This window comes from Tetrao urogallus (assembly GCF_951394365.1).
Source record: "Tetrao urogallus genome assembly, chromosome: 1".
NCBI lineage: Eukaryota > Metazoa > Chordata > Aves > Galliformes > Phasianidae > Tetrao > Tetrao urogallus.
In genome coordinates, this window is record NC_136813.1 from 160,060,869 (window position 1) to 160,079,972 (window position 19,104).

Below are 19,104 nucleotides of genomic sequence, written 5' to 3' on the forward strand. Positions count from 1 at the left end.
TTTTGTCTTCTTTTGAAGTGTTTTTTCAAACATTAGCTTTTTTCCCTTCAAAATCATGTTTAGTTTTACAAATTGGTCTGCTCTGTCATGTCCCCTTTAAACACAGCTGTTACTACAGTGTAAACATAGGTTTTAAAATGTAGATAAACAGTTACAAGAAAGAGGGCTTCAAGTGTTTTTAACACATGGTCAGTTCTTGCTTACTTGCTTTTCCTTAGTTTAAAATTAGAATTCATAATACACGCTGTATTTCACAGATGTCAGCCCTTCAATAATAACACTTACATACTTCTTTACATTTTCAAAGTGATGAACAGAGAGACACCAAGTCACAATCCTCCAAATGCCCTTGTGAAAGAAAAGAGCATTATTTTATAGGTGGCAAAATGGAGTTACTCTGGTTACAGTAGGAAACATTTGCAACATTTTCCTACCATTGCAAACAGCTACAGTCCTGTCAGCATAAGAACTGCCGGAGTCCCACTAGTGCTGCAATTACTGTATAGTACTTCTTTATGTTGCAGCAGAAGCACAAGGCAGAGCCCAGGGCTTGCTCACTGTAACAAAACAGTTGGTCCCTGTTCCAAAAAAAAAAAAAAAAAAAATTATGGAAAATCAAAATCAGTGATGCAAATTCCATGCTGCCACAAGAGACTGGTCAAAAGGGAAATGAAGTAAAATGGCCAACGCTGTCACAAAGGCACTCAGTCATGGGAGTTCAAGCCAAGACTTAAAAGTTCCTTTGCTGAGTCCATAGGCACTGGTCCTCACCGGGCAACACCTGTCTGTAACAGAGTTATTCTCTTCCCTTTTTTGAAAATGTCAGTATGTTTAGCAGCAAATCTCACTGGGACATTACCACCCTGTTAAAGGAACATCAGTCATGCAACAACAGAGTGTGCGTGATTTTAATGTGAATTCTTCTGCGAATGAGAGAAAGGTCACGGGGATCGTAAATCTGATGGGAATATTTTCCTTTTAATGAATTAAGAATGACTTCGAACTTAGGAAGGACTAAAATAATATGAAATTATGAATGAGTTCTCCATTCATGGTTATCTCTAACAACCAAAAGTAAAGTGTATGGCATTTGTGCTGCATTTATATCAGACAAGTGGGAATGCACACAAAGCCATTAGAAGTCTAGCAAAAAATATTATGCCATTCATTTTTCTACATTTTCTACCAGACTGCACACTGGTTTCCCTCAATGAAATTACACAAGTGCTTTCATCCCAAAAACTCATTTTCAGATACTTAGAACTATGTTAAAACATCAGCCTTTTGGAATGTGTGTTTCCAGTGCTGGACTGAGCTGCTTCAATCAAAACTGGATAGGCCTTTTGAGAAAACAGGGAGTGAAATACTACGTTAGAGGCACTGTAAAAACTACTTGCTTTTTTTTTTTTTAAATGAGACCAGTTGCTTCATAGGAAACACTCAGTGCTTCTAATTTGCCGTGAATGGTAGAACTCAGCATCCCATGTCCTCTGTAGGAGTTAGGTACGCAGATTCCTCCTGAGGCCGTGGTCTTTCTGTTGTAGTTTAGCTCCTTTGAGAAAACCAGTTCTGAATGGACAGAGTTCAGACTGGTATGTTTGCAGGTGCACAGTAGATTTTGTCACACAATGGGTTATTGATGTAGGAACAAGGATTTTTTATGGTGTAAGGTGATGAAACTCGGAAAGACACAGAGAATTAAGACTTATTTCACTTTACCCACAAAAAATAAAATAAAATAAAATAAAATAAAATAAAATAAAATAAAATAAAATAAAATAAAATAAAATAAAATAAAATTGGTCCCTAAATTCAGATCATCTGCGGTCATTGGTAAGAGACAGAACACCACAAAAGGAAATTTTGACTGACATAAAACGGTACCTCTGAAGAAGAGATGAATCACTCCTTACAAGTGTTCTTGTTAAAGAACTAACTTCTAATCAGCTAAAATGTTTGATATAAAACCTCATTTAATATCAAACCCACATCTAATGGGTAAATAAAAATAAACTTGATTTCTTCACACACCCTGTTTTGCCTACAGCACATCTTTTGTTATGGGTTTCTGTGGTGTGTGATATGGAAAGAAAAAAAAAATGGAGGTTAACTTTACACATAATACAAAGCATACATAATAGCAGTTTTCTGATATTCTATGCCAGCATACTCATTAAAGGGAAATTTCAATCCTGTAGCTTCTCTGTTGTTTGTTTGTTTGTTTGTTTGTTTGTTTTAATAGTAGAACGCAAGTAGACAGAAGAAGATTTACACTTTTATTTGGTGGATGCTTTTAAAATAACCCTCTACCTCCCTTTCTTCTGTATGATACACAAAAAACATAGCTTTGTGAAAGGCTGTATCAAAGGGGAGAATCCCCAGTGAAGATCTTCTACTCTCTGGTACATTGTTTCCAGTATTTTTTTTTTGTGGAAGCCTTGCCTTTCTGATCATGAAAATTGTGCAGACTGGAGGAGCACTGAACTGCTATCTGGAAAATAAGGGAATCCCTTGCTCTGTTCACACTTTTAGATACATCTAAGAACTTCCATACCACCCACTTTCAGAAAAAAATAAATAAATAAAAAGGTGGGAAAGAGGGAAAGAGGAAAGCAAAAGGAACAGGAACAGGAAAGAGAAAGAGAAACAGAGGGAGAGAAAGAAAAGAAAGAAGAGAAAGAAAATAAAAAGGAAGAAAGAAAGATGAAGAAAAGAAAGAGTGAAAAAAAAAAAGAAGAAAAAAGGGAGAAAGAGAGAGAGAAAGAAAAAGAAAGAAGGAAAGAGAGTAAGAAAGAAGAGAAAGAAAGAACGGAAAGAAGAAAGGGAGAAAAAAAGGGAAAGATTGTAATTGAGATTTTTATGATGTATCCGTTCTTTTTTCCTTGGGAACAGAATGTGAGATGGACAGTGAAGAAAAGTGATGAGGAAAGAACCAGTTAGCTCCTCAAAAAGTTTTCAAAGCTAAAATTTTGTTAACATGTTCAGAGAAAGGTCCCCTTTAAAAGAGAGGATAGCGATGCTCAGGACCTTTGTGGGGCCACAAAGGCACTCCTGAAGCCATTTGGACTCATGGACACACATCATAACGGGAAACACCTGCTGTTTCCCCAGTTCCCATCCCCACCATGGCTATGATCCAGGGTCATTCTTTTTCAGTTTTCAGTAGAAATACACGTGTCACACACCTTCTGTACTGTCACATAAACAGCTCATCTGTGCACCAGGCTACACAGACTCTTTGGTAAAAAATAAGGCAAGAAATTTCATGTGTTAAGTTATACACCAGAGGGAGTCCCTTGAATGTAGTACAAACATCCTGATACTACCAAAGAAAAGTTAATTTAAAAAAATGACGGGACTCAAGAACTGTGGTCCATAGTTCACTCTTTGGCTCCTCCTGTCTGCAAAAGTTCATGACCATCCAGTATCATTTACACAGTACGTTTTATAGGCAGCCAAGTTCAGGATCTGTTGAAAGTGAAATTGCTTCTTTTTTATATTTTTTTTTCCAGGATGGATCCTTAGCTATTTCTCATTGAGAAAACCATATGAAACTGATTTGTTGTAGACAGTATTAGATACCAGGTTTCAACTAGGTTGGTATGGAACAGATACACTTCTCACATGTAGAATTGCTTTCAGGCAATAATCAAGCCACTCAGCCCTATATGGTGTGTACAATGATGGAGAGCCCTACTCTTTTCCCAGTTCACCCCTTACAATGGACATGGAGTTTTAACATCAACCCATTTGCTGAAAGGAACCCGTTAAATAATTCATCTCCTGTTTCCATCCATTACAATTCCTTTGCCCCTACCCTTCTAGAAGCATTACAGATTTTGTGACAGAAGACAAGCCATTCTGGTTCTTCCTCTCTACATTTTCGTTTGTGTGCTAGTTGGTAACATCCAGAAGTGATGTTCAGGAACCTGTCATATGCTTAACGACTTCAGGAGTTTACTTCAAATCTAGGCTTTGAATCATCATGGAGATGCAGTGGGTCAAATGAAGTTCCTAATGTTTTGGCAGGTACTCTTTCTCACTTTTTTAAAGCGATGGAGTGGACCTTGTATTGTTGTCTTCATTTCATTGGGCCCTTTACAGAATAGGTGACGTTATGCAGCTGATTTTTTTTTCCCCAGTAACATAATGCCAAAAAGGCAGTGTCCTCATTGGAGGCAACTCTGTTAATTAGAGGAAAGGCTCATATTGTGTGAACATTTGATAACTGACTGTGGGCTGAGCCGCTGCTGCTCTTTGTCTGAGAAATTCTGAGTCCATTAGGCTGATAGCCACTGTTCTTCTGAGGAAACTACAGCCCTTGTGGCCCTTCCTGTTTCCTTTCAACATTCTTAATGTGATAGTGGAAGAGGATATCCTAAGGTCAGACATTAAAATGTAAAGTTGTGAGGTGATGATTAAATGGGAACACAGTGAAAACTTCACTCTTCATTATTTTAATATAGTCCAGCCTGTGCTGATATAATCATTTCCAGCAGATATTTAAGGTAGTTACAGAAATGATGAAAAGAAAGAGTTTCCATTTATTATCTTAATTATATTATGTGTGTTATTTTCATTTTTTTTTCTTCTCTCAGAAACCAACATTAAACGTTAAGGTTTATGTCCCACAAGCGCATTTTAAAAGACAGTAACATACTTTCAGCTCTTTATTGCTCTTTGATCTTTCAAGGTATAAAGCCTCCCAAAGTGTTACAGCAGTGACTATTTCAATTAAGATTCAAAAACTTTCTCCATCATAATCTTCTTTTGGCCTGAAACTGTCCTTTCTCAGTCACTGCCTGATAGCAACTACTTTCTAAATTTGGGGAATGTTCACTTTGGCTTATTTTTTTCCTTGTGGTAACAGTGGAGAAAAAGAAGCAACACTTTTCCTGAGGTAAGTGGTTTTCGGAACATAGCTATAACAAAAACATCTGAAATATTCATTTTGAATCTCAGTGACCATTTGACATCTTTCCGTAGACTGACTGTAATTGGTTTCTTCTTCAGATAGATCAAGTCGTGCAAACAGCAGAAGTTACAGCCTCCAGGCATGCAGGTAGATGTGTGGGTAGATGTGAGCTACTGGCTTGCAGGAAAGTTATGACTCAGCAATGGGAGAGCCCAGCAGAACGGCTGCTGTGCTTGAAAAGAGAGACACACTGTGATACATTCTTAACATGGACTGTAGCTGAAGGGCAAATCCAGCTGGCAAGCAAAGAAAGCAATGCACACTCCCATTTCAAAATCACAAAGTAAAGTGCTGTGCCCTGCATAGTGATGGAGGACACTAGGACTATGGCAACTTTGCTTCTCAGTTGTGAGGGAAGTGACAGCAGAACTGGCACAAGGTGGCACTGGCAAAAATCATGTACATCCTCACCAACTTTAGAATTTTAAGAATTTTAATGCAGAAATAGACAGTTTTTTGTTTCTTTTTTTCCTTGGGGAACACAATTGTCAAATATGTAATTATTTAGGGTTTTATTTGTTTGTTTGTTTGTTTGTTTTTTAATTATGGAGATTCCAAAATACAGAGGACAAGCAGCTAAGTTAAGGATTACCATAGGAACCTCCACTTTTGCATCTCCAGACATTTTTGTGATTTTAACTATTTGTCTGTAGCAAAGCACCAGTCCAGGCTATTTCCCTCCATTTAATTTTAGACTGAGTATAGGCCGAATACAATAACTAAATTAAAAAGTCACACGATTTCCTTTCTGCTGACTGAAAGGATGTGTCTGCATAGCTCTAATGAAGGAGAGTTAGCACGAGAATGGAGAGCTTGCACTCCAAGCACATCAGTGCTTGTACAGCTAATGTGCAAATAATGCAAACCCATGTGAAATTACAATTTCAGTGATGTATTCAGATGAGTTGTGATCTTCTCTTATCTCACATTAGGTCTTCATCTGGAAGGAAAGTAAGATGGAAGTGGATGGAAAAAGCTTAGGCAGTGAAGATGTGCTAATATCAGGCACATCAGTAAAAGCTTTGAGACTGGTCTCTAAGTTGTTACACCTGGCTTTTCCAATTCATGTCCAGCACTTTTTTGGAGCATGAGCTCACTGGGCTTATGCAAGAGGTCATGAATTTGTTCAGTTTTAACTCTGAGACTGAGATTTTTTATTTTCCTTTTTCTCCATCCTTCAGAACTGTTAGGGCTGTTGCTACATCACCTCGAGGAAAGGGAGCAGACTCAAGGCATTTTGAAGAGACAAAAGGGATAGCTGTTGGATGGTGCTGACTTCTTTCATGTCCCATTGCATAGAGTCAAAAGCTTGCAACATTTTCCAGGAAGCGTTCAGCAATTTGCAGGAGTGTGTTCTCAGGATCTAGGTCACCTAATGAATTTTAACAGAGCAGAATCACGTTATGAATAGAAAGTACCAAATAGCAGATACTTTTCTTTATTTAAACTGCCTGCCCATAATTTCTGAAGTACAATTGACTTCTTTCAGCCCCAGTGCTGTTGCAAAATTGTGTGGGGATGACAGAATAATTCGGATAGTTGAATGTGCAATTCTACTCCAAAAACTAGCTTCAAAATGGCAGTATGTATTAATGATTCCCAGAACAAATTTGCTTGGTTCACAAGTGAAAAGCCGAGGGGTTTTATAACTGCCAGCTCTGAGAATTCCCCCTGGGATGTGAAGGTCAAGCTTGTGCTCTTTCCTTCTCACACATCATCATCACCGTCATCATCAGCAATAAAGATTAGTAAGATGAAATTGTGCCTCAGTTACATCTAGGCAAGCTCCAATACGTTTCGGATTGTTGCACAGACGTAACGAATTGTCATCCCGTGTCTGCAGAGTTGTGCTGCATGGACATGTCATCCCGAGAACTAAGAGTGGGGCAGGCTTCAGGCCCCTCTCCTGTGCCCCATGGGGCCCTGCCTGCACGTGACCCTGCAACATTGCCTCCTGTGACGTGAGCTGTCAGCCCAAGTGGACTCTGCAGGGATCTGTGGATGGAGTCAGATACCATGCAGGCAACCTCACCCAAACAGAATGTGAAGGCTTCTAAACACCATGGCTGGATCCGGGGTGACAGCCAGGCTTTGGTGTGGATGATCGGGACCCAGACATGAGCTGTGGCTTTAGACCTCATGCTTGCTGTGCCACTGCCTGAGGATGCGTTCTGGATCACAGGGCTCAGACCATGGGCTACCTGTAGGCCTGGGCACATGCCTGTGTGCGAAGAGTAGCTCCTGCTTCTGAAGAGGTAAAGGAGGTAAATGACTTCTCATTGCTTTCTGAAAAGAAAAGCAGCATTTCTATGAGATTTAACTCACTTCATAAAATAGTGCCTAATAAGGAGCATGGTACCTGGAGAAAGAAATGATATTTTCACTGAGTAGTGTTATTTTTTTCACTCCTAAAAGGAGGCTGAAATTCATATCCATCTCAGGGTGATGGGATTGTCTGAAACTACAAGCTAGCATGATATATGTCATCTCTTTGTCTCTGGAAGAACCAAGGCATGCTCCAGCATTTTGTGGGAGGTTCCCAGTTGTACCTCCCCATGCAGATACCAAATTAGACAGAGCTGGGCAGGAAAGATACCTGTGCAGGATTTTGGAATCAGATTCCACACGACTTCTGAGTCGTTCCATAACAGAAGTGCAATGATGCAAGTAAGAAGGCAGGTGGCTTTGTATGCTTCGAGTGTAAGTTCAGGGGTATTTTCAGTTGTGTAGTAGCTTTGACTTTTTATTGGCTTGTTCCATTTTTTCTGTCCACCTGTGTCAAACTGTGCTTGGGAATACTCCAAGGGCTTCACTGCAGCAAACCAGGAAGAGATAAAAGAGAACTACCTCACGTATTTGTGAAATCATAAGCTTTTTGATGTCCAATTTTCTTACATTACTTTTTGAGTAATGTAACTTTTTTTTTGGACTGGAGCACCTCCCATACAAAGACAGGCAGAAGGAGCTGGGCTTGTTCAGCCTGGAGAAAAGAAGGCTGCGGGGTGACCTCATTGCAGCCTTTCAGTACCTAAAGGGTGCCTATAAACAGGAGGGGAATCAATTCTTTGAAAGGGTAGATAACAGCAGGACAAGGGGAAATGGTTTTAAGTTGAGCGAGGGAAGATTTAGGTTGGATGTCAGGGGGAAATTCTTTACAGAGAGAGTGGTGAGGTGCTGGCACAGGCTGCCCAGAGAGGCTGTGGATGCCCCGTCCCTGGAGGTGCTCAAGGCCAGATTGGATGGGGCCCTGAGCAGCCTGGTTTAGCATTAAATGTGGAGGTTGGTGGCCCTGCCTGTGGCAGGTGGGTTGGAGATTCATGATCCTTGAGGTCCCTTCCAACCCTGGCCATTCTGTGATTCTGTGATTCTTTGATTCTGTGATTCTGTGATTCTGTGAGTGAAGGATATCAAGATCCATTTTCCAAGAAGTGCAATGCACAGCCTACAAAACTTCTTGAAATTTTGCTTTTGCAGGATTGCAGAATGAAGCTTGCATAATTTAATGGTAATATCAACCCCATGTCCTGCAGAGGATGCTTGCAGGGAATTGAGAGGCTGCTGAAATCCTCACAGCTGTGGCCCCTTTCTCTTTGCATTCCTCTGTCACTTGCTCTCTCTCTAAAATGCCCTTGACACTGATGCTCCCATTCGGTTTCTTGTTCTGGAACTACTCTGTCCCAAGCCATTCAGATTTCCTTTACTTTTAGTGTAACTCTTCTGTATGAAGAGATTGAAGTAGGTATTTCATTTGCATATCAAAAATACAATCTCATCCCAAGCTTTACTCTCATACATCAAAATTCTATGTGAATGTGTATGTGAACTAAACAGGCATTTTTGAACAGATGTCTTGCTGGGCTTCTTTGGATCAAATTGCTCTGTTTATAGGATGAAAACACCAAAACAATTACCGTGTATCTTACAATACAGTGGGAGCACAGAGCCTCTGCTGGGAAAATCTTGTGCTAAACAGACAAGCCAAAGGCTGTAGGCACAAAGAGGTGAAAAGACCTACTGTGCATCTTCCCCATAGCTGCAAAGGAAATACTGTGAAAGCCAAGCTTTGCTTCTGTACTGGCATCCCCATTCCTAAGGATATGAATCAGGTGCTTCTTTCCATATTACAGAATTTTTGCATACATTTTTGCCTTGGTATGAATCAAAAAATGAAGTAATCTAAGGTTTGAGCATGACTGTTTTATACACTCTTAGTTGCAAAGATGTGCATTAGATTCACACGTACCATCAACACATTATTATTTTTGTATATACATACAGTATATGTTTGATCTATAGCTCATGGAAGTCCATATATTGCTAATAATTTGTACACTGCAGACAGTAAGCCCACAGAAAAGTAATAAAAGGTTTTTGTAGTTGTTGACCACCAAAATCACTTCGGGTTCTATACTGCTAGAGACAGAGAGGATACTTTCCAGCTTCTTCAAGTATATTTTTTAATGTCGTGCTTCTTTGGTGACTCTGAAATAACCAGCCAGGCTCCTAGGAAGCTGATTCAGAAGCAGCATGAATTAGTTACACATGGATGATATGACTTACCCTTCTGGCAGGGAAGGAAAGTGTACAGGATTATAAGGCACTGCCGCTGACATGCCTCAAGGACCAAAGAGCAGATTTCAAGAGGGAAGACAAGAAGCAGGGTGAAAAATGTGAGGGCACCTGCCACGTACTTCTCACACCTCTTGTTAATAGTTTTTCCTGCAACAAACTTGGCACTTGCTCTCAACAGATATCCACTTACAACAGTTTACAGTCAGGTAGCTTACAGCACCGTATTTCAATCTCATGCTTAATCTTGCGCAAGGAAATATGATAAGCAAGCACTGTAAGACATCATATAAATCCCCTTTGGAGTAAATTAAGTGACCTGCCAGTTGCTTCTAATGTGACAATAGCCTTTTATTTAACAGTGGTTAAAAAAAAAGGCAACCCCTCCTCAGTAAGACTCAAACGTCTATGGAAGCTTCTATTTTTACTTGTAGCCTTTAATGTTATGCCCAGACAAGTTGTATATCATCATTTACTTTTACTTCACTGTTTCACTGTTTCACTGTTGCACTGTGTAATAAAAACATCTAGTAATTGCTAACATTGAATATCTAATAACTTTTGGAAAACAATTCTAGTTTAAGATTGTATATCTAAGAACTGCTCTAACAAGTAAGATTGCATGATTACTGCTATTAATAAAAGGAAAAATGAAATTGCAGAAGTCCTGGGTTCCCTAGTATGTTTTAGGAAATCACCTATCTTTGCATTGTTTCTGTGATGCTGGTACCACTGTAACTGTGATGCAAGCATTAATGCACTAAAACAGATACTTAATACTCTCTTTTTGAGTATGAAGGAGTTCATCCCCTCTCCTTCTGATGTATATCTTATCAATAACAAATTTTGTGTCCTCTTCACACCAGTTTGTTTGTCTTCATCAATCTTTCACCTAGACATTCTGTTAAATCTACCTTGACTCATGTTGGGTGCTTAACTGAAAATTCAGACAACTATAGAGATTGCATGGACCTCCAAAGGTGCTGGGGGCACACAGCCCAGATCCAACCCACCAGAACAGCCAGATCATACCACAACTCCATCGCACTCACAGTCTATGCTCTTTCTGAGGAATCTGGTCCTGGATGAGCTGTCACAGCAACATGCAGCTGCTCCCTCTGGCATTTCTTGCTATGTGATTAGATATGCATCCTTCAGCTCCAGTTTTTTAAAAAGAAGTCCACATACAAGACTTGAAGGAGGGAAGATTTAGGTTGGATGTTAGGGGGAAGTTCTTTACGAGGAGAGTGGTTAGGCCCTGGAACGGGCTGCCCAGGGAGGTTGTGGATGCCCCGTCCTTGGACGTGTTCAAGGCCAGGTTGGACGGGGTCCTGGGCAACCTGATCTAAATGTGTATGTTTGGTGGCCCTGCTAGGCAGGGGGGTTGGAACTACATGATCCTTGAGGTCCCTTCCAACCCGGGTGATTCTGTGATACAAGACGATATTTTTGTATCCTCCTCAACTTTTCATCTCCTCTGATTAATCAGACTTCATCCTCAATGACTGTTTTCTGCTGCTTTTTTTCTGCATCTGCCTTCCATTTCTGGTGAAAAGAAACACAATTTTCTCTGGGTTTTATATCAGTTGTTTCACAGGCCATGTACAGCTATTTTTGCATCCCTTTTGGTCTATGACCAAGCTGGTTCGTAGCAATGCTCAGTCTAGTTAGGGGATGTATACAACACCTTAGTTGGTTACCGTATTCATCTAAGAGTGTGACTGGAATTCTTCCCAGTTTAGAAGGTCTGTAATTTAAACAGAGGACTGAACTATCTTTATTCAAACTATTTTGTGGATTTCATGTTTCTGTACTTACAGTTCCTAACAAATCAGCACGTTATTCGCGTTTAGTGATGGTTGATATTGAGAAGTTTGAAATTAACCAATGTATTCATGTGCCTATATTCATGCATATGTGCATATTTATGCTTCCCACTACTCCCAAAAACTACTTTTTTCACCTCCTGCTGGAGGACTCCTCACGCTTTTCTCTGTGGGTGTGAGTATAGCTGTGGAGAGATGCTCTGGTCTCTGGTAGGAAAGAAGGGAGAGCAAGGACAGACAAGAAGAGAGCCAGTCTGCTCTTGTCTGCTTCCTGGCAATACTTACATCCCTCCCATTGTGTGGCTGATATCAGGCAGACTACAGGCCCATGGCTCCTTCCTAGCATGGTTCCAGAATTGCTGGTCAAAGGGACTCATTGGGAGGAGCTTGGACTGCTCCACATGCTTTGGACATGCTCCTGCATGTGACAGAGAAGCAAATTGCCCTCACCACCACATGGGATGGGTTCTGATCCCAGCTGCCCATCTGCAGGGATGGTTTGCAGAGCCTCCTCTGTGATGTTGCCCTTCTTCCCTTCCTGTGGGTTTTCCATGAGCTCCTTGCACAAAAGGGGTGAGGCCAGACATCACGGAATCTCTGACCCCAGCACAATTAGTCCTGGGGGTCAAGGGGCTGCCAACTGGCATCTTATTTGTCTTGTTTTCCATGTTAGGATCCCTGGCTGAGGCAGGAAAGGAGGGGTTATATAAGCAAAACATAAAGGCAATTGTTTTCTGGGCAATGAACAGATCAGGTGAAGGCTGTTTCCTTTCTCCCATCTGCTGCATTGTAGACCCTTTTAGGCAGAACAAGGGACTATACAAAAGCCAGGGGCCGGCTATGTAGTCGGTATTGTGTGGATCTAATTCTTTAATCCCATGCCATTCTTACTAAGTGATCAGTGACTGATTGAAATGAAAAATCCCAAAGTATTTATTTTAAAAGTGCAAAATCAGAATAACTTGAACCATGCCTAATTAAAAGGAGGCGGCTATACCTTCAACAACAAGTGGATCAAATTTAGCTAGTTGTAGGATTGACATGTCTCCAGTGTCATCTACAACAAGAACCAAGCACTAATTGCCTGACACTGTTGAATACCTCATCAGCCATGACTTAGGGCTCTCCCTATGCATGACTTCAAAAAAGCAAGCCCTTCTTTATGCTTATCCTGGTTTTGTGTTTTTCAGTGGACCTGTTTTTCCAATGCTAATGGAGTTAATGTACTTTACCGCTACTCTTTTGCAAACTACTTTTAGTGAAGCACACTGAGGAAGCTTTCACGCAGTCTGGATTCGCTAATTGGAAAAAGAGACAAATCTGAACGGCACCATGTTTCCCCATGTCATCACGGAGCAGCTGATACTGTTCAAAAGACCACAAGGAATGGTGGTGACATACTTCATTTTCTCAGAACTCTCAGAAGAAGGAAGAAAACAGGAAGATTCTAATAAAAATGCTAAATACAATATATTATCTTGCCAACAAGATCTTGTCCCATAAAGCCACCTATTAGGAACAAGGTGAAAATATGAAGAATATGACCGCAACTTTTTCAACTACTTTTTCTGAAGTCAGAATATGATCATGGGTTTTCTCAATGGTTGAGAAAGAGTCAAATCAAATTCAAAGATTCTATTGTGCTGCACGACAGTCTGTACACTGTCAGAGATATTATATCTGCAACTAGAGTAACCTCCAGTTCTGAAAACTGACTGCTATTGTGGATCATGCTATACTGCCTTTTCTTGGCAATCTATAATCAGTAAGAAGGACTACTCCTCATGAATATCTGTTTTAATGGGCAGTCTGTGACCTCGCCTACTCTAAAGCACACAGTATAATGTTGTGAAATGAACTCAGCTAGCTCATGTGGCAAATTATATGGGAAAATGTAAAGGAACTGGTGATGTTGGAATTTAGAAAGTCTTAAATATTGACTATAGAAAATGCATGGGAAAAAAACAACAACTACTTACTTCAGTCTATGCACCAGACCAAAGGTGCACATTATTCTAGGTACAAACCCAGGAGGAAGTTGAGGGTGAAATGACTGGAGTTTTGAATGTGAATAAAACTTCCAGGAAGATATCAAGAGCTACAGAGGAATTCAAACATCCAAACTGAGAAAAGAAATTGTATGGACTCATCAACTCTGAAATAATGTATTTTAATAAATGTAATCCATGATGTGGACGCTACATCTGTAAAAGAAATAAGTATTCAAGGAGATGTTGTTCCTATTTCAATCAAAATCAATTGATTTTTCCACTTGTCATCTTAAAACTTAATAGAAACATCCTAAAAGATAACTGAAGATAATGCAGATACACTTCAAAGTTTGTGTCCTTTGGAAGATAAGTTTCAGGGAAACCAAGGCTGAATGAAAGAAAAACAAGGAGTTAAAATTTAAATCATAGATTACATTAGAATCTCTGCATCAATATCATTATTTCAAAGAGATTCTGACTTGCAGTTGTAATATTTCTCCATATGCATTAAACTTTGTTTTATATAGATGTATTATACACTTAGGTCTTGACTCAACTGCTATATAAGTCTTTATAAGTCTACCAGAATAAAAACAGTGACCTGTAGCTCACAGCTGCTGTAGACAAATTGTTTTCAAGAAAGACACAATCAATCATGTGCTGGAACCTTCTTCATATTTGGAACTCATATTTTATTAATACTGAAACAGTAATTTTTATTTTATTTTATTTTTTTTTTAGCATGAACAAATGGTCCATTTTTAACAAAGTGAGATCAGCTAGGTTCTGCTCCCTACTCTCACCCTCTTTTATAATTAGAATCCCTAAATTCTGAGGAAGAGAATAAATCTGTTACCCCAGTCCTAGTATATTGTGTTTTACATTTGTGTGTGGAAATGCAACATGAAACTAAAGAAAAGAAATAAGGTTTCTTCATTCGTATGGCTTTCATTCAGATCTTCTTAGTCAAGACCGCTGAGCCATGCTATTAAACATACATTTCAAAAGAAATTTTGCTTTATACTTTTATGTATACTTTTATACAGCTTCTTTATTTCACAGATGAATTGACAAAAACAATTTGAAAACAAATGTTTGTGGTCTTACGAGCCTCAATTGCTAAGAACTCTTGCAAGGTTATCTGTAAAAAAAATGAGGCAGATTTTGATTTTCACTTTCCAGGATAAAATAATTGTGAAAAAGAAAAAGAAAGCCACAATAGTTAATGGCAAGTGCATTGGATTTAAAGTGCTATCTTTTTATCAGGACGTCATCTATCACATGAGTGGAGCTGTGAGTACAAACTTTACTTTTATTGCAATAAGTCTATTGATTTGTACCGTTTCTTCAGCTTGCACAATTGTTCTGCATCAAAGAAAATACATCCCTTTCCAGTCAGGCAGTAACTGCAGCCAGCACCTCTCTCATTCCAATCACATACCTTTTTTTAGGCAATATATTACATACAAAGAAACCATTGTACTTCCTTTCCTGCCAAATGTGATACAGCTTACATGAGACAAAAGAGCAGAATGGCTCCTTTTAATGGATCTTGAACCTCCAAGTAAATATATAGAAGTTGCTCAAGCGCTAACCTCTGAAAACTGAACCCTGCAGCTTTGATTGTAGCAGCTCAAACAAACCCAGCTCTTCAGGGCTTGCCCAGCGGTAATTGCAATAAACAACACACAAGAGCTCCCAAATATTGCTCAACCAAGCAGGGTGTTGGCTGCCAGCCAGCTGTCTGATGGCCACTTCTGACCCGCGTGTGGCGGCGCGGTGCGGCAGATGGTGGCAGTCTAAGGGACCGCGGTGGCTCTGCTCTGCTGGCTCTGGGGGTCACCTGAGGAGCAGAGGGGAGCTGCTGGGTTAATTTGTGGACATCTGTGGATCACATTTGGCTTCTGCACTTCCCCTGGTGTTTAGGCAGAAAGAGTCAAGGAATGATACGCACATACACAAGTTGTGGAAAGTAATAATACAATGGAGCATGACAGTTTAAGCCAAAATAAACAAGACTAACAGCACTTCCCATTCAGAGTAGCGCTACTAGTAGCAACAGAGAGTTTTTTATTACATTTACAGCAAAACAGTGTAGGGAGAACTTGGCACTTGGAGAGGAAAACAGTTTGGGTTGAGAAAGGCTTGCTTCCATTCATGCTGAAGTCATTGACAAAAGGATTGCCTTCCTAAAAGCTGGGTTGGCCCAACATGAATGGTCATTCTTGCGGGTAGTAACACCATAAGTTCATCATGGCAGAGCCCTAGTGAAACACTTAGTGGTGAAGGGGGCAATTCCTAACCACTGTGAACACTACGCAACTTCCCAAGTACCCAGGGCAGTTCCAACGCAGCCTCCACTTCTTATTCTCCACTGCCTTCCCCAGAAAATATGTCTGAGTACATAAAACTGATCTTTTCATGCAGAGAGGACTTCTGAGGAAAAGAGGAAAACTTGAATTCTCTGTCAGGATTGCCAGTATGGACAATATTGCTTAGTTGAAGCTTCCCGTTGGCAAGAAGCTGAGGGAAATAATATCTGCAAAGAAGTGTACCAAATGCAAGAAGCCCAGCTAGAAGACAGTAATGAAGAGACTAGGCAGTGAAAGCATACAAATTAATCAGACAGGATGCTTTGTGCAAGAAAACCAATTGCTATTTTTGGACACATTCCGAGGGAACCCAAGTAAATCAGTGACGTAAAGCAATCTCCTTTTCACAGCTCAGGACTCAGGAGTGAGACCCTGGCTCATGTTGGTGAGTACGCAGTCACACCAGCAGACCTACCAATTTCAAGAGTATAACTCACGTAGTCTGCTTTGTTCTGGGCCCCTTGATTCAGACGAGGCTGCGTCAAACCAGGGCAGCCTCAGATCCAGACACACCGTAAATAAAAAGGTCAGGGGTCATGATCTATAGGGAAAAAGCAGGTAGATTTTGCTCAGGTTGGAGAAGATCTGACAATTGGCATATCCCTGTTGTCAGGAGATGATACAGGTGTTAGTGAATGATTAAAAAAAAACACTCTAGAAAAAAAAGTTCCATCAAAAATAGGAAAGAGGTTGCAATAACACTGTTGTAGTAAAACTCCTGAGTGCAACAGTATGAAAAAAAATTTAGAGAAGTATTCAGTCAGGCAAGAATAAGCATAACCTGAGAAATCACCAAGGCATATAGAGACTCCCTGAATAAGTGCAAGACAAAGATAGACTTACTACTTAGAAGTGTGTGTTCAACAAATAACAGCATTGAAGTAACAATATTAATAAGCATTGCAAACGTATCCCCTTCAAAACCAAGGAAGTTTTTTCTAATTGTTTCCATAACAATTCTGTAGTACTTGAAGAATGCCCCAATGTCAAGAAAAAAAAAAAAAAAAGTCAAAGGTGTATAGATAAAAACAACTGAAAAAAAAAAGATTAAACACCACCATTGTTCCTACTTTTATCACGGTAGGGAAATTAACATAAATAACATTTTAAGCCTTTCTTGGTGTGTGGCAAAGACAAAACAAGCTGAATTTCAGAAAGAGGAAATCCCATACTGTTGGGCTTTTGGAAGATTACTGATAATCCAAATGGCTTGTGACTGCAAAAGCAAATCAGTGGTAGACAGCTTGGGTAATCAGCCTCAATACAACCAGGCTACTTTCTGGAGATTTGCACAGCATGAAGGCTCACATATGCTTCACTGTGCATTGAAAGGTACTCAATCTAAATAAGGCATTTTTATATGGAATATTGTCACAACACTTCAAGACCACAGTAAATAAGTTATAACCCAGCAAGAGTAAGAGGTAAACCATCCAGTCTCAGGGTCAGGCTTCTCCAAGCTGTTGTGAGATAAATAAGGAAATTACTTATGCAAAGCACATAGCCGGAAGTCGCAGTTTAACTTTATAGCCAACATAAGGCTTTCCAAGTCAAGGAGATACTAAAAATGATTAATAAAAGTATTATTAACCTGATTCACGGTCTGCAGATAAGTCCCTTCTAGCCAAGAAGACAGTATATCTAGCAACAATATTTCTGTCTTTCCAAAGCTGAGGACAAGGCATTTCAAAAGCAGCCAAATAGCAATGACATTCAGACATTCCTCCATAACTTAGACTGAACTTACAGTGTCCATGTGAAATACAAGATGAGTACTGTCAATATGCTCTACCTTATATTTTCTAATGATCTCCCCAGCTGGCTACACTTTAAAAAACAGACAGAAAAGCTGACCCATATTTCACTCCTCAGTGATGAGTTCAAGCAGCCATCACTAGGACTGAATTCCAACACTCTGAAAGGACAGGAACCACTGGAGAGCAGCTTCAGGTAAAACAACAGTATTATATGCTGTCTATTGATGTATCTATCCATGAACAGATAGATCTATTTGCCAAGAGGTCCAGCAGGAGCAGGCAAAAAAATTACAGCTTCTTATGCATGATATTGGCTCCCAGGAAATCATGGAACAACATCTGAGTAACATCCTCTAGATGGAAAAAGCATTACCTCTCTCAAAAAGGAGGAGATTATGATGGGTTGCCTCTGGAAAGTACTCCAATAGAAGGGATGATTTTTTGAAGGCTGGGTGAAATGGCCATATGTTTTAAAATAGCCAGTGTTTAATCTTCCATAGATAATGCGTTATAATGACTGTGCCTCTGCACTTGCCTTAAGTAACTGTGATAGAGAGAATTATACTTGGTTGTTTTCAGAGTATAAGAAAGTTGGAGGTGGCCCCACCAAAAGCTGACCTGAACCCACTCACAGAGCAATGGCTGATGAAAACTCCAAGTTCCTAGTCTACAGAAAAGAAAAAGAAATATGCTAAAAGCCCACTCACCTTTGCCAAAATGAGTAATAAGAAATTATTCATAGTTCTTTATAGAAGGTGGGTATAGGAGGTGATAAGCTGCAGCACATTGCGCTAAGGATGCTTGTATTCCCTGTCTTCAGACTTGACTTTCCCTCTGGATACCTAAAAGGTCCAATAAATGATCAAATTCCAAGATCCTCTTCAGCAATTTCCTCTCCAGGCTCTAATCCAAATGCTTCTGCTCCACATCCTTCTTAAACTCCAGTGGCTTACCTGAAACTGAGTAGCAACAGGATTCATGTGTCAAAAAAATTCCCTTATGATTATTGATGAGTCACTTTCCTAGCTAGATGAGTAAGCTACATCCATTTGTCAGTAGGGTCGAGCAGTGGAGGAGGCTACCTAAAAAGATGCAAAATCTTTATAGTTGGAGGTTTTCAAGCCCAATCTGGACAAAGCCTTGAGTGACCAGGTCTGATTTCAGTGTTGATCCAGGTTTAAGTGGAAGGTTGGACTGGGCGATCTGGAGACATGCCTTTTAGTCTGAATTATTATTCAGTGCTGTGACTTGCTCTAATACAAGAGTTACTAAAGTAAGCTGGATCTGTTATGCTGCAAGGTAGTCCTGAAAGATTTCTACTACAGCATTAAGAGCAAGGAAGAATACTTGCCTTGTCATAAATGAAGTGGTATTTCAGTGAAGATCTCAAAACCAATGGCCTCCATACCATGGGTCAAAGCCCTACAAATGCTTTCTGCAATAATGTGAGTACAAAGTTAAATTCACAGAGTGCCAGTCATCATCAGTAGGGAATCTAAGTTATATTAAAATCAGAGTCACAGAATTGTAGGGGTTGGAAGGGACCTCCAGAAGTCATCGACCCTGACCCCCAATCCCTTAAGGACTACTCTCCAACAAGCATTACCAACAGCT